Here is a 16,218-nt window from a genome sequence, read left to right as displayed (position 1 = left end):
CAAAGATTTGCATTAAAATGTGGGTCCAAGGAGTAGAAAATCCCTTGCAAGTGTTCAGCACTTGCATCGTTTGACAGGATGATTAACACACCCCCTGTGCATCTGGAAACCTGTGAGGGTAGAAGCTAAGCAACACTGACAGTTGGAGGAGATTTAACTGCACAAACATCAGCCATGCCTCATAAAACAAGAAGAATAAAACTGAACTTGAAGTTGGGGGCTAATCATGACCGCATTAGCTATAAAACTGTAATCATTTCAGATTCAAAACTCTTGTCAAAATGCTAACATCTTCCGCACAATGACTATCTTCTGTATTAATGTGCAGGAAAGATGGATGAGTTTCGCCCTGAATAAAATCTGTGTGTCCATGGGCGAATGTGTGCAGACACACTTGAAATGTTTCCATTTTCTTCTCTTTTGGAGAAATGAAAACCTTAATATTTTTGGAAAAGGAGTTCAGTTATTCATTTTCTTTGTTTTTCTCAAGCACTCAGATGGGTTTGCAATGCTTTGGTAGGTAAGATTCTCCTCAAGATATCAGAAGGAAGCACAGAAAGAGTGCAATTGCAATGCAGAGTGAAGATCTACCTGGAACTATGCTTTGTTTTTGCACAAAATGGCCAAAACTCAGAGCCCAGGCAGGTTTGTGCTCTCTCAATAGGCATTATATATAATATCGGTGGTTAATGTATGTTTCATTTCTTTCTATACAGGAGAAAACTGTGATAACAAGAAGTAACAAAGTGAGACTAATGAAATCTCAAGTTCTTTTTGGTTTGTCAGGTTAGAGGTTGACTCTACAGTACAAATACAATCTGTTCTTAAGATTTAAACTTGTATTGCTGACCTCTCAGATACTTCCAACTGACCTTACAGTATCACACCAACTCTACCTAGCAGCGGCAGCCCCTTAGCCCAGATTCTCATACACAGTGGCTGCATATGAGCACTGCATCAATGGATTATTTATGATACCTACACCTAGCAAATACACTCTGAGTGATGAGCATTCATCACATTATTGTAATATGCTTTGTAAAGGCAGATTTATTTTCCTGACTCTTAAGCCATGCACAGGTCTCTGTGCCATCAGCTGAATGTGCCTTTTAGAGTCCAGGGAATATGGTCCTTCCTCAGAATTTACTAACACAGTTGTATTCTGATTATGCACATAATGCAGTCACTGGCATCATTTCAGTGAGGCTCAGCCCACTAGGACTAACACAGATCTCCTGCTGACCTGACCAGTAACCCCACAGCTGAGCACTACTGAGGGAGTTTTGGTGGTACTCCAATTTAGTGATCAAGTTTCTAAGTCTGTATTTAGTGGTTATGTGACAAATTGCTGCTGTCTTCTCGACACAGTATACATTTTTCTCTCAATGTAAAGCATACTGCACATCTAAAATGGTATTAACTGCTTTTGAGATTCAAGAGATCCACCTCAGCAGTGGAGGCAATGAGTACACTTACATTTCTAAATCTATATACCTAATGAACCATTGCTGCCTCATTTTAAAAGGCTGCTGCTAATATAAGCACGTGCTGTGTGGGAGCATAATTAATATAATTAGTACTACCCCTGCTAAGTGCATGGCAGTTGAATGATGAGGCCATCAGTGAGCAGAGGGATAAGGTGAAGTCCCATCAGTTCTCTTTCTACGCCCTATTCACTGACAGCCTGCAGCAGGGAACGGCAGATAATTGAGGATGTTGGTCCCCAGGGAAATGAAAGTCCCCTCTCTCAGCTCTTCTTTCAGTCTGGAAACAGGGAAACAGCTGAGCCTGAGCTAATGAGAGGGGAAGGGACTATTGAGTCCATCACTTCACAGAGCTGCCCTCTCTTCATCATCTCCAGCAGGAACCTCCATCTCCCGTAATGCCAAAACACTTGATAAACAGCGTGGACTTCAAACCAAGCTAAGAAACACATTTGCTAAATCTAGACTGACTTTTGCACAGGCCCTTTTTGTTTGCTTTTTCCCCAGGACTGATCTGGAGACTATTTTTTATTCACCACATGATGAGGAGGAGTCAGTTTTGCTACACATGTACTAGTCACCATATAAAACTGCAAAAAATATGCCAGTGGTGATGGTGCCTTTGATTCCTCTTTTTTTCCTCCTTGTAGCAGCTATGGTTGTAGCTCTGGGTCTAGAGTTTGCTTGTAGGGTGCTAGGGAGCTGTCTGCAGCTCTGGAATAGAGGCTTCAAGGACATTTTCATGTATGTGTAATCTTTGATTAAATGGGTATGTGGGGTAGGACTCCATGAGAAGAACCTTGATAGTCCTTTGTTCCTTTATGATTTTTTTTTGCGTGTGTGACATGTTTCAAGGTCCACCTGGGGATCTAAGGAGCTGCAGTCCCTACAGTGAGATGGTTTGTATGTTCCTTTTGGCTGATTGGTGCTCGGCAGGCTGTTCATTAAAAATTGCTGGTTATTATTTAGGTTAAGGTAAGATGAGAGGTTATGTGTGGATAGCTATGGATGTCAACTGCTCCTGTTTGCATGCTAGGAATGTCTCTTATCTGCAAACCTGGGGCTGGTCTAACAAATAAGCTGCTTTATTTTTGAACAATTGAAAGAACAGATGATGTTCGTTTCTTGTTTATGTCAAGGTCTATGTTCTGCTTATCAGACTAGCTGGCCAGCTTAATAAGATGAAAACTTGCACTTGCAGTAAACTCACATTTAGCACTGTGCAGCTCCAAAAAAATAAATCCAGCAAGGGAAGAAACTGATTATACCCTAAAAGTCATGGCCCCCTCTCAGCTAGCCAATTTGTTCTGCTTTGCACTCATAACCCCAAAGAACACAATTCAATTCTGAACTTACTCAGGCTCAGTTCAATGCTAAGCTCATTCAGTACACCTCCAGTTGGTGTTGCTTACTTTTGTAGCCAAAAGTCTAGTCATTTTAATATTTATTTTCCATATTCTTCCTACTTACTTAATTGAATCACCTTGGCAATACGAAGCCAGTGTGGCCAGTAGTCCAAATAACCCACCTGGAATTTATGGTTTCCATGTTTCCTAGACTCCAAAAGGCATAGAGGTATGTACCTTGGGTGAGAATGCAGACATTCTTGTGGATGTTTCCTTAGTATACAAACCTGACAATAATATATGGGTAAGAGCGCTCAGGAGCACTGTAAAAACTTTCACAAGAAATTTAATTCTAGCCCAAGAGTTTTTACACTTTTAGGACAAAAACTTTTAGACATTAGTGCACAGACTAAGAGACATTCCTGGATGTCTCAGGAGCATTTCTCTGGGCTAGGATCTCCTAGAAGCACCTGCAGAAGGGAGTCTTGTGCTGGTGATCCGATTAGTTGAATTACGACTTCCATGGTATGCTCTCAGTGATTGGGCTGCTCCTTCCTTGTGCAGGGTAGCATTTGCCAGACTTGTAGAGACATGTGAGCTCCATCTGAAGAACTATTCTTGGTTGCCAGAACAAAATCATGTGCATTTGTTCCATTAAAGTCCAAGGCTAAGAGAAGTTCCGAAATAGCAGCATATGGTTATACTGACAAGCACACTTCCCAAGCCTACATCAGCCAGTGAAAGGCCAGAAGATCTGTGAGCTTCAAATGTTAATTTTAGTGTACAGAAAAAAAGCCACATGGGCTTACCAGCATGGCTGCAGAGAGCATTATTGCACAGAGAAAGAGCCATAGCCAGGACAGCAGCCCCTCTTTCATACAGCATATGTGAGAGCACCCGGGCCATGCTTGGGTGGGCATCAAAGATGTTAGGAGCCACACATTCCTGCCCCATCACAAAGAGGCAAACTTCTGCCCCTTCTCTTGCATCCACAAGAATCTTAGTTTAACCCACTATACCTCATCCTGCCTTCACTTGCAGCCTGTGGTGAGTCTCCTCCCTCACCATGGACATCAAAGCCTCACCATCAGCTATCTAGCAGGATCTCTGTGAAGGCTCATGCTCACTTTTCACTGATGGCTGTATCTGCATCAGTGATGCCTGAAGTGATTCTTTCCTTTGTTATTTGTATTTCAGTGCCTTCGGTTTGGGTGGATTCAGTTTTTACAATACACAAAGAAGTGTTTATGTAACTCATGCATCTTTTATAGCTCTACTTCAGCCCATAGCTGAGAGCTTCACTTTGTCATGCAGAAATCCCTGCAAGTGAGCACAACACACTTTTACCTGTTTCTAATAAAACCAAAGTGTTAGCCTCAGGTATTTCCATACCAAATTTTAGCTTTTGCTTCAAATAATGTTTTTCCCAAGACTGATGCTAGTTACAAAGCTTGTACTTTATGGCCTCATTTCCATAAGTACATTTCTTATGCTGTATGGAAGGACATTTTCATCTCAAATGCTATAGTATTTGCTAGCTCATTACTAGACACCCTGAGCAGAAACACAAATTGTCTACCATCTGGAACAGCTCATGATGTTTGTTCTGCTCCTCCTACCCAAACTGGATGAAGTACATAAACCAAAAAGCAATAGGAAGAAAAGAATCTAACAAACCAGGTCAATTGCAAAATGGTAAAGAACATGCAAACTGTACATGTACAGGACCCGATACCTGATGTTGCCACCACAATATAACCTATGTTTGCTGAATCTATAGAGCTATTCTTCATTTCAGCCTAGGTGCCAAAGGCGGTGTGGAGTTTTTTGACTTCCATCTTTTATTTCTATTTTAGAACATGTCTGGCTTCAATTCACTAGCACAGGAATGATGAGTGGTGGTAGCTAAGGTAAAAGCAGTACTCCTTCTGTCTAGTCCCACAGTCAGCTTTCTTCCTGCCCTTTTTGTAGCCACTCTTTCACCATAGACCTTGACACATGCCCAAGATGTGTTTTCCCTTGACTGAAAACCACACACTACCATTCCTCTGCTTAACCTCATCCTCAGAGAAACACCTACAGCATCACTCCTTACCGCTGGTTTAGCATGTGCTGACAACATAAGAAGAGGGAAATGCAAATGAGTTACTACACTGTAATAAGTTAGGGGGAAATAAATTTGATCCTAAATGGCTCCTGTGCATGACAGATGGGTTCCTGGGAGCTGACCTCTTTTTTTTTTCAGCTCCAACATTTGTTTTACACTGGCAGCTGGAGCGAGCATGCACAGGAGCCCACGTGGTGCCCTCCCTAACGCTGCTGCCTCACAGCACTGGAAGCGCAGAGCAATCATATTCAGATGGCATTAGTGGAGATAAGCACAATTTGGTCTGTAACGGTAGGTACGAGCGCGGCTGAGGGATCAGCGTCCTGCCACCTAATTAGATGTGACGTTCATTCATTTCAAGCCCAGCCTGCTATGAAGAATTATCTTTGATTAGAAGTCAACTCCAATTCCACTCATCATCGATTATTCTTTGTGTCAATTAAAGATTTAATTAAAACCAAAGCCACCCGCTGCTCAAGTGCCAGCAAATAATCTAAGGAAAAAGCATTTCTGAAAATCAGCTGAGAATGGCCTCCTTTGGCTTTAAACCCACCTGTCACCACATCCAGAACAGCAGTTCGCCACAAGTGACCCCCATGTGTAATCAATCATGCTGTCATTTTGGCAGCACTGCGCAGTAGTAGAGGTGGGAGGCTTTGTGCTGCCCTGTTATCTATCCCTACACTAGGAGATAAACTACAAGGAGCAACCTCATGAGAATTGGTAAGGCTAGCAGGATGCAAAACAAGGAAGCACTCCACCTAGCAGCAGCCTGGATACTTCTCTGCCTCTTTGAGCATGTGCCTCTGAACACCACCCAGCTGGATAGAATTTACATTTCTTGGCTCAGATCATATTTTTACATGATCAACCTATCCTGCACTCCTGCAAGCATTAGCAGTAGTGGAGGCCTAGGAAACCATAAGTAGCGCTCATGGTCTCACTTGTCCCTTGTTAACCAACAGTAACATCTGGATCAGCCTATGAGTATGATCTAAGAACAAGTGAGGTAAAGCAGTCCTGATGTCCATAGACATTGGGAATCTTCTGGCAAAATCTATGACAGCTCTGCTTAGTGACCTAAATTTGTGTGTCAAGAGTAAGCAGTGGAGTGGCTTTGCTTTTGCAGACTGTGCAAGCAATGAACATAAAACCCTTCTTGCTGACAGGAGAGAAAAGCAATGGTCCAGCAGTGTTTAAGATAAAATCGTCCTTAAGAGCACTGCTTTCTTTTATTACTTTGCACCAGTGTTCTGTTGTTTATAACCCTTTTTAAACACAGATGGCAACAACCCGGGCAAGGACAGCAAGCTGAGGCTTCTACCACTCTGCATCTGCTGCAGGAGAGCAAATGCATCCAGTAAACACATGTAGGAAGGATTAGGCAACCGGTGGGCTGCTCTAGAAGTTATTTGTTTTGCTTCAGCCAAGATAGACAAACTGTAGCTGTTCTTGGTATCCATTGCAGGTATGCTCTAATATAAGCATGAGTGAGCTAAATTAAACACATAGGACAGGCTTTCCATCCCTGAAAGGAAAGTAAAACATCATTGTTGTCAAAGGCTTTCAGTCACTCATGAGAGACAAACTCTTTGCCGCTCCTCTTTAAATAAGGGGGATTAGGGTGACTCAAAACCCCTTGGATGTTTATATGATCTTTCTGTTTCAAAGAATGTCTTAATGGCACATAGCTCACTAAAATACTGTTTGTGGTGGGTTGAACTTTCCCCGCAGCATTAACACATTTCTGCATATTTAAGGACAGGAGACCTTTAAAGCTGGAGGTTCTTGTCCCAGATAGGAACATTGCAGCAATGGATTTATTTAATATTTTGACACCTCACAAGTGTGGCCATTTCAAGAACACTGCCATAAAAGTCCTGTGTTGTTTCCATTTATATTTGGCTATAGCATATGTCTGAAGCTCTATTCCAGTACATCAAGTAGCTGAACACTGTCCATGCACTACCAAGACAAACTGATGTAAGTCTCAAGCCTTCTGGATTCAGTTCATTTAAATTCAAAACTTGAATCTTGTGCTAGAGGAGGTCTAACATATATGACTTTCAGAACTTTATTTAAAGTTATGACAGAGGTTAGTGCTCTTCTGGCTAAAGTATTTTGATCTTTAAAGCTCCTGAAACTATAAGAGATCACAGGGCATATATAATACCACTACACAGTCTGAATTTCCCCCAAACCACAACCACCTTCTCTACCCAGGGTCATTAAAGGAGCTGTAAAAGGAAAGAGATTCAGTGCAGGGTGAAGGGTTAAGGGGAGTCTGTACTAGGTACAGAGTCCCTCTTGGAAAAGCTTGCATAAACGGCACTGTTACTGGAGAAGAGATCTGATGACCAATGGGACAGCTGTGCAAAATGAGGAAAGTAAGGCACAGGTACTGAGCAGTCACAGCCCACAGGTGCCAAAAAGCAGGACAGCTTTATGGGTGCACAAGTGTTTACAGGAACCACTTGAAAAAAAATACATAGAATTCTGTGCTGAAACCACATTTCACTGCAGCAGCTATCGAGCCGAGCCAGTGATGTGTGCTCACAGCCCAGAAGACCAACTGTATCCTGGACTGCATCAAAAGAAGGGTGGCCAGCGGGTCAAAGGAGGCAATTCTATTCCTGTACCCCAAACTGGTGAGACCCCACTTGTGGTGCTGTGTCCAGCTCTGGAGTTGTCAGTGCAAGAAAGACATGGATCTGTCATCACAGGTCCAGGGGAAGTGACAAAAATGATCAGAAGGCTGGAATACCTCTCCTATGAGGACAGGCTGAGTGAGCTGGAGTTGTTCACTCTCGAGAAAAGAAGGCTCCAGGGAGACCTTATTGCACCTTTTAGTACTTAAAAGATGGGGACAGTCTTTTTAGCAGGACCTGCTGTGACAGGACAAGGGATGATGGTTTTAAACTAAAGGAGGGGAGATTTAGGCTAGACATAAGAAAGATTTTTTTTTTTTACAATGAAGGTGGTGAAACACTGTCACAGGCTGCCCAGAGTAGTGGTAGCTGTCCCATCCCTGGAACTGGGCTCTGGGCAACCTGATCTATTTGAACACGTCCCTGACCACTGCAGGGGGGTTAGACGACATGAACTTAAAAGGTCCATTCTAACCCAAATCATTCTATGATTTTAAGTTTCTCAGCAGAGAAAAGCTTTTCCCTCTTGAACCTGCAAGGATCTTTCTGCCCCTTGGGGCAAAGGAGGTTACACTTTTTAAGTAATCACTGGCACAGACCTGGCTTGGGCTGGTTAGTGCTTTCCCACACAACTACTGGGCATGGTTTGGGAAGCAGCATGGACCAAGGACCATCCCCAAAGCAGTTTCCATGTGTTTTCCTCTTTTGGAGGACAGAGGAGTTTAATACCATGGATACAGGCTGGTCTGTGTGGCTTGCCCTGAGTGCCTGAGAACCACCCCAAATGCCTGTAGTTTTACTAGCAGTGACACAACCAATGCAAACCTGATGAACCCTTAAATACATGGTAAGTAGATCCAGTCTGGTTAAACTGGTAAATTTAATCTCTAGTAAACTTTAAAATGAGTTTAAAATGTCATGTGGGTCCAGCCATGCTATGGGATTATTTTCCATTTGAGTCTTTTAGACCTGGAGACACTACAGATAAACTGAGCATGGGCTGAACAGATTTGACAGCATTTATTATCACTGAACTACAAGGCAATTATCTTGCTTAACTTTTTATTGCACAAATTAAGGCAGCACACATCTCAGCACAGCCCTAGCCTACCATTTAAAGGAATAACCCACTAGGTCCATTGCAGGCTAATGACAAGCTTGTAACAATGACCCCACAGCTTGTCCTCCATTGCCCTCCCACTCTTTTCTCCTGTCCTTCTCTGTTGAGATTACTGCATTTTCCAGCTCACATCAAGGGACTGTAATTCTGGGTATAGGAGAAGGCAGATATAATGGTTTTACATGATGATGGGAAACTGTTTTGTCCTTTTGACAATGGAAACAATTGTCTTTGTCACCTGGTGGCGACATGTCAGGCCCACAAGAAATACAGTGGCTGGAGAAATCACACATACAGCCTTCAGTTTACGCTCACATAGGAGCTGTTACACTGGAGCCTCCGTTGCTGCCTTTGCTACTAAGGAGAAGGAGGATTATTTTCTTTTTTAAAAGAGTAGAGCCAGGAAAGAAAAAGCAACCCCTGGCTGGTTAACTGCAGATGAAAAGTCATCTAACCTTCGAGGAGCTTCTGCTTTCAGTGTGGGGCTTGGAAATCAAATATATTGCAAGCGCTTCCAGCCCAGCACCTGCGTGCATGGAAACAAGGCTTTGTGGTCCAGCTGCCATCTGTGGAGATGACAGCAACCTCTCCCTCTGATTTCAAAGACAGAAAAACCTTAGTACATATGGGCAGAATTTTAAGCTGATTATTCTCCTGCCTCAGCTGATGTCTTAGCAGTTTTAATATGGCTTCAGTTTGATTTTGCATAGCACAGATGACTTAGTGAGCATTCCCAGCTCTTGGCTTTATTCATCTGAACATCTAATAAACTAAACATTCATCTCTGTTTACTTTAGAGGATGTCTATTCTTATTCAGAAGATTTTGTATATATCTAAGTAGACGTGGCCTGTGAATGTCACACTGAACTCAGGAAAAAGCCTTATGGTTCAAAGAGCACATCACAGCCAATTGCTTTCTACCCCACAATCATCTCTGTGTGAAAAACTAACTCCTTCCATGAACTAACAAGATGGCATTTTGTGGATGTACTAAAGAAGACAAGGAAAGGGCAGTCAGCCATGCAGGACTTGACACATTATACACTTAATTGAGCAATGGCAATTTTTCACCCACAGACCATGCCTGTAAGGTTGGGAAAATGGAAAGGGATAGCTGTTGCTACCACAATCTGGTGATGCTTGCAGGAATGATCAGGAAAGAAAGGTGTCTTCACACAAGGGGAGACTTCCTTGCAGAGACTACTTGCAGGGACTGTAACACTGTCACCCTGCTTCTGTACCACAATTAAAGTTTCAAACCAAAACATTTAAAAATTAAATACCAACAGAGGATGTCAAATTGCTTAGTTATGGAAAAGACCCTTTCCCTCCTGTTATATGGTTAGAAAATGTGTGTCAGACTTTGAATACAGACCTAGACTGACTGACCTTCCTGTCTGCCTGAGGCACTGCCATGGACCGGCACCACCACCTCAGTCACAAGCACAAGTCCTGTTCCCCAAGACTCCTGAGGCAATTTCAAAGGGTCTGTTCATTACACACCATATTCTTTTTCCTCTGTTTTGCTTCAGTCTTCAAGCAGAGGCAAGATAGATTGGACAATGGAAAAAAGACACATCACTGAGGGACTTCATTACTTCTTCGGCTGCTTAGACAGTGAGATGATAATTTGGAGAAAGCAATCAAGCTGTGGCACCCCAACCTTGCCTTGTCTGTCGAAACAGGAACCTCCTGCAGCTATTTGCAGGTGCTTATTTGCCTATCTCAAACTGATATCACTGTATGTGAGTTCCTTTCTTTGGTCAGCTAGAAAAGAAAGGTTTAACTAGCAATAGATAAGGTCAGTCTAGGCCGGTCTTTCGTAGAGATGAAGGCATAAGCTAAAACCAGAACCTCAGTGATGACTAGAAAGATTTTTCCTGCTGCAACTGTGTTTTGGAGGTAACAGATTGAAGTGTTCCTGTTGGTGATGTTTTGAGGACAAAAATCAAGTCTGACAAATCTCTGGGTGCGGCAGTCAAATGGGTTTTTCTGAACTTAAATAACTAACTAACCGGTTTCTTGCAGATAGGATTATTTGAAAGAGATCTTGTATCACTGAAGGGTTACCAGCAGGCTGCCTGACCTGGGAAGCTCTAGCTGCTATGGCTAATCGCTCCATTGAGGGCCAGGAGAGAGGGCAGGCTGTGAGCAGTGGGACAGCAGTAATGAGGTAGCTGGCTCTGCCAGCCAAGGTCAGCTTACTGGAGGCATCAGAGACCAGGGAGCTTCTGATGTTTTAAAAGGGCTGGATGATAAAATGTATTATTGTGACTACTTCATGTGTTGCACTGGTTCCAGGGAACTGTCAGCTTCAATTTGTTCCTCCCATTGTAAAGAAGAAAGATGCTCCCATACTTCTGTGCTAATCCATCATTTCTTTTGTGTTGGTTGGGGAGTAAAAACTATGAGATACCCTTGTAACATAAAACCACAGCAGAAAAAGATAACTTAACCCCTCCCCAAACAACTAGTTAGTTCTTGCATCATGCTTAGAGGATTTGCTTCTTATGGAGGCCACTGGGTGCAGAGTCTGAATGCAAAGATCAGGGCAAGGTCTGTGTTCGTCCCTCCTGAAAAGCAATTCAAGAGCCACCCAAGAACCTGCTCTTCTCTGCACCTTCCAGTGGGAGGGGCAGCATGTACTGGGATCTGCTTTTTGGTCACAGGATACAGGCAGTTCCTGCAGCCTTACTGCCACTCCTTAATTAAACTGATGTGGTCTGGGAGGGGGATCATGGTTTTTTCCCCCAACAGCACCCCAAATACACTTCAAAGATAGATTTGGAGAGCCAAAATTCAGGGGATTGAATTCAAATCCCCTGGATGCACACCTGTAGCAACAGAAGAAGAGATAATGACTTTAAACTAAAAGAAGGCAGACTCAGACTAGGTATATGGAAGAAATATTTTACAGTGAGAGTGGTGAAACACTGGTTGCCCAGAGAGGTGGTAGAAGTCCTATCCCTGCAAACATCCAAGGACAGGTTGGATGTAGCTCTGTACACCCTACTGTAGTTGAAGATGGCCCTGCTCATTGCAGTGGGATTGTACTAGATCACCTTTCAATATCCCTTCCAAGCCAAAGCATTCTATGATTCTATGAAAGTTGAGATCAACCTGCAGAAGGATGCTCTACTAGGTTTTAGCACAGTGGCTGTCTCTAGGTTGCCAAATAGGGGAAAATCCCGAGGAGGGTTACCTACACTGTTTTCTTTCCCCCTGAAATACCTGCCTGGAGTAGGAGCCAGAGCACCAGCTTTGCGGACAGGACAGGAATGAGCCAGCCCTAGCTCAGCCATGTGGCCCACCCAGGTGCAGGTTAAGCAAGAGCAAACACAGCATTTGCACCAAGGAGCAGAAATAAAGCTGCTGAGCAGCTGTGGCCAGGAAAATATGCAGCTTCTGCTTTGATTTGGGTTATGCAGGGAAGGACGGTTGTGGGGCTCAGGCAGCTGGCTGCCCAGCCTTAGCTAAGCCATTCCTGAAATGAGGCAGAGAGACAGAACATGATCCGGTTTATTGCATCCAGGATTGGCTCCCACTGCTGCTGTCCTTCCAGCCCTCTCCTGGGGAGCTGGCAAAGCCCATTTTGCCATTCCTCCCCCAGCTGCTCAGCTCTTCTGCTCACAACCTGCCCTCCTGCATTGCTCTGGTAAAGCTAAACTGTCTGAAGGACAGTGAGGGAAGCAAAGATGTTGGCCAACTTTGCTACAGGGAAGAAATTAAATTCTCATTTACACTGTTGCACATCCAAAGGGCAGACACCATAGTTTGTGAAGTCCCCTGAAGAAAATCACTTCTGCTGTCAAAAGACTTTAAATTTGACCTTGAGTTCAGAGTAGGCCAAATTCTTTCTCTCTGCCTTCAAAAGGGCAAGTGCATCTTTGACTCAATGACACAATTTGTGCAAAACTGGCAGGGAAAACAGTCAGTATGTGCTCTTGCTGATTAATTTTGAAAACTTCTCACTGAGGAAGTTCTTTAACAATTTCCCTGTTAGAAAAGCAGCACACATTGGAAGTTGAGTTAACAAAACGGTGACCTCCAAGCTCCTTCTGAGTGGGAAAATCATAGAATATTGGAACTGACTGGTTTGAAAAGACCCTAAGATCATTGAGTCCATCCATAACCTAATGTCTCCCTGTACACAACCAGGTTTCTTTCCAGTTTGTTCAGAGAGTCATCCAGGAACCACACAACTTGGAAGTGATGTGGCAGGCCCTTATCAGATACTAATTCATGCCCCAAACCTCTCTAACAAACCCATGCCAGGAGCATGCATTCAGGCATCACTCTCCTAACTTCCTTCACTGTCTGCTTCCAGCTGATGCTCTGTGCTGATTGAATGGCCACAGACACAAGCCATCTATCTCCCCCCTGCTTGCAGCTTAGCTTGACTGATGAAAACTGCCCCAGTAAGGGGGCTGTCCATGAGCAGCTTGTCACTGCCACATTTACAACACGAGGAAAAGAAAACTCAGACCAGCCATCCCTTTTTTGGAAAAAGCCAATGCTGCCTTTAGTTCTCACTCCCACTTCTTCCCAGTAGGAAGCAAGGCAGCTTCCCCCTGAAATGGGAATTTTCCCAGCAGCCTGCTTTGTCTTCACGTTACCTTTCTTATTGCTCAGGTTTAAAAATATCAGACAGCAAAAGGTAACTCTGCATGGCGCACGACCGCATTGCTGTGAGTTTTGAGGCCGTGCCTTGTGCCACTCTTACCCTGAGTGTTTGCTCTAGATACAGGTGAATAGAATGGTTGAGTGCCTTGAGACCATAAGGAGGTAAAGGAGCCTTCTCACTTAGGGATGCTCCTTCACAAACCACAGACCTCTCTCCTTACATATTCCCAAGTTCAAGATATAATAACTCTGCTACAGATGTACCTCTAAGGCACAACTGTATTGTCATACTAGAGACGGGAGTAAAGAGACTCAGAAAACTAATTCCATTCCTTAGGCAGGATCCTAAAAAGAAATTAATCCTCATGCTTTTTTAAAAAGTAAACCAAACCAACCAACCCACAAAGCTCACGCCTTGTCATGAAAAAGCTGTTTGGATGTCAAAAGTTAAACCAGCATCAGGTTATGGAAGTTGGGATTTTAAAAGTCTACATTGCACAAGCGCTTATCTGCACTTGCAAGCTGCACAGACACCATCTTAAGTGACTGTCACAGTAATTTAGTTACTGGCTGAGAAAATGCTGAATTTATGGAAGAAAAGATAGATTTTACTGCCTTTAGACTCCCTCTGTGTAATATATACCCACTCACACTTAGTTAAGCATCAAGCAATCTGTCATGTTTGCCCATTATGGTTATAAAGCTGGGCTCCTAACACATCCCAGTGAATACCTTCCTCCAATCTGGCCATAATAAACCAAAGCCATTATAGCTCTTCCTGGCACGTGAAGATCTTGGATATGGCTGGGCAGCAAGCACATAAATCCTCCAGCAAAGACACTTTTCTCTCACCTCCTTCCTCAATACCCCTGTTTCGGTATGCTCCCACTTTTTGTTTATCCAGAAGGAGAGGGATGCTTGTGAAACCTAATTAGCCACTGGAGAAGATGAAGATAATGTTTCTGTTTGGAAGTGAGTTCCTTGCCTGGGGCTCCAGCTGCGTGACAGCAGCTCAAACACGGTAATTAAGATGAGCGTGGCAGAACGCACGGCCAGGCTCACGAACGCAGAAATGACGCTGAAAATACATTTCCAGCTCTTCCCAGGGAAATGTATGAACGGCTGCAAAGGCAGAATGACCACACGCACACGAACGCACACACGCAGTTTCCAGAAAGCTTTTTGAAACTTTGAATGAGGCACAGCAAAATGGTCACAGCAACAGAAACGGCAGTCACAGGATTAGGTGACCTTCTGTAACCAGGGCATTCAAAGGTAAACTGAAGTGCAACGCCAGCCTGTAATATGTTTGCATCAGTTCCTGGGAATGGGCCAGAGACTGAAAGGAGAACTTAAGAGGGTCTAAGCTTTCCTTCAACCCGTAATGCCATAAAGCTGACTGGAAATAGAAGGACAAGACCTAAGAAAACATTGAGACTTGTTTTAAAATTAAAACCAGGTTAAACACTTCCCGGCTCTATGAGAAAGCACTACATCAGTCCCCCGCACAGCTTCTCACACGCCTCAGCAAACAGCCATAGCCATCATTTTCTTCACATTCCCAGAATAAAACCATACACAAGAAGCCCCACTGAAGCCGCTTCTCCCTCCTCCAAGACCCTCTTGCCTCTTAACCCCTGAGATCGGCTGGTCGAGGAGCTGGAGCTGCTCCCGTCACAGAGGCTCACCAGTCCCGCAGATCTCGGGCTAAACCCTTCCTTCCCAAGCGGCTTTCTGGGGGTTCCCCACCCCAGGACCGACCACGGGGTACCTGTTGCAGCCGGCGTGGCTGCCCGTTCCCGCTGTGGCTCACAGCCCGCCCTGGGACGCCGCTCGCCCGCCGCTGCCGCCGCCCAGCGCTCCTTGGACACCCCGGAGCCCCATCACCCGCGGCAGCGCCCGCGGCCGGAAAGCTACTAATAATTAAAAATAATAACTTTAAAATTTAAATTAAAGGAAAAAAAACCCAAAACAATTAAAAAAACTAAGGAGGACGAATTGGAGCGGAGGAAGGCTGCCTCCGATGGCAGCGCACCGCCGCACTGGCAGCGAGCGCAGCTGCTGCCGGCTTTTCCTTATGGAGCAGCAGGAGGGAGGAGAGGGAGAGGGAGAAGGAGGAGGAGGAGAGGGAGGAGGAGAGGGAGGAGGAAGAGAAGGGGGAGGCGCTGCTCGGCTGCGGCCCGCCTCCGCCGGCTGTGCGGAGGGGTGCGCATGGGAGCGGAGCGCAGCGCAGCGCGGTGGAGCGGAGCGCTGACCCCGGACCCCACGGTCTCCCGACACCTCAGCGGCATGCTGCGGAGCAGGCGCTGTCGGCTGTTTTCCTTCTTGGGAGCGGCGGTGAGACCGCCATTGTTACATTCGATGCATCGTACTTCTGGAGTGGTTTGGCTCCGTCACCCCCGAGAATGGTGCAATGGGTGGGCTGCTGCCTTGCCCTTTCCCCATTGCCACTGGCTGGAGCCTCCCGTGCCTTCAACAGTGTGTGCATAAGCAGAGTTTAAAGAGTAGTTAAAGATGAATATAAATGAAAGAACGTTGCAATGAGCAGACCTCACATTTCTTCCTTTGAGCATCTTTCCTCTGCTATCCTGAGAAAGAAAAAACAAAAATCAGGATTGCTATAATTTCCCAGAGACTGTGTGGTATTTTCTTCAGATCCAGTCATCCTTCCCAAATGTGCAGCCCTATTTACTATAAATCCATCTCTTTGCAGGAATCAGGATTTTGAAGATATTTATTGCTGCCCTTCAGACTTCTCCATTTCTCTTCTGTAATTATTTTTTTTCTTAGTGGTCCTTATATCAGCTATCATACAACAGAAGTGCCAGTCACCCTTGTCTTATTTTCTGTGGTTTGTTGCTCCCAACATGTGAAGCTGTTGTATAGTTC

General features: G+C 44.5%; 1 protein-coding gene across 2 annotated transcripts in view; it reads right to left on the bottom strand.

Annotated features, from left to right (window-relative positions):
* RIPOR2 (RHO family interacting cell polarization regulator 2) overlaps nt 1–16,218 on the bottom strand; it is a 73,217-nt gene that overhangs the window by 41,292 nt on the left and 15,707 nt on the right. The window contains exon 1 of one of the 2 annotated variants that reach the window (XM_068147535.1): nt 15,101–15,397. The exons of the other annotated variant lie outside the window; for it this stretch is intronic. The gene's annotated coding sequence lies outside the window, so the exon portion shown is untranslated. Of the gene's footprint in view, nt 1–15,100; nt 15,398–16,218 lie in introns of those variants that run through there. 2 annotated transcript variants of the gene reach the window in all.

The sequence above is a fragment of the Melanerpes formicivorus genome, unplaced genomic scaffold (genome assembly GCF_026170545.1).
Source record: "Melanerpes formicivorus ecotype bairdi unplaced genomic scaffold, bMelFor1.0.p_v2 SCAF_15, whole genome shotgun sequence".
Lineage (NCBI taxonomy): Eukaryota > Metazoa > Chordata > Aves > Piciformes > Picidae > Melanerpes > Melanerpes formicivorus.
The sequence above is the reverse complement of the archived record's forward strand: the minus strand, read 5'-3'. Positions and strand labels throughout refer to the sequence as shown.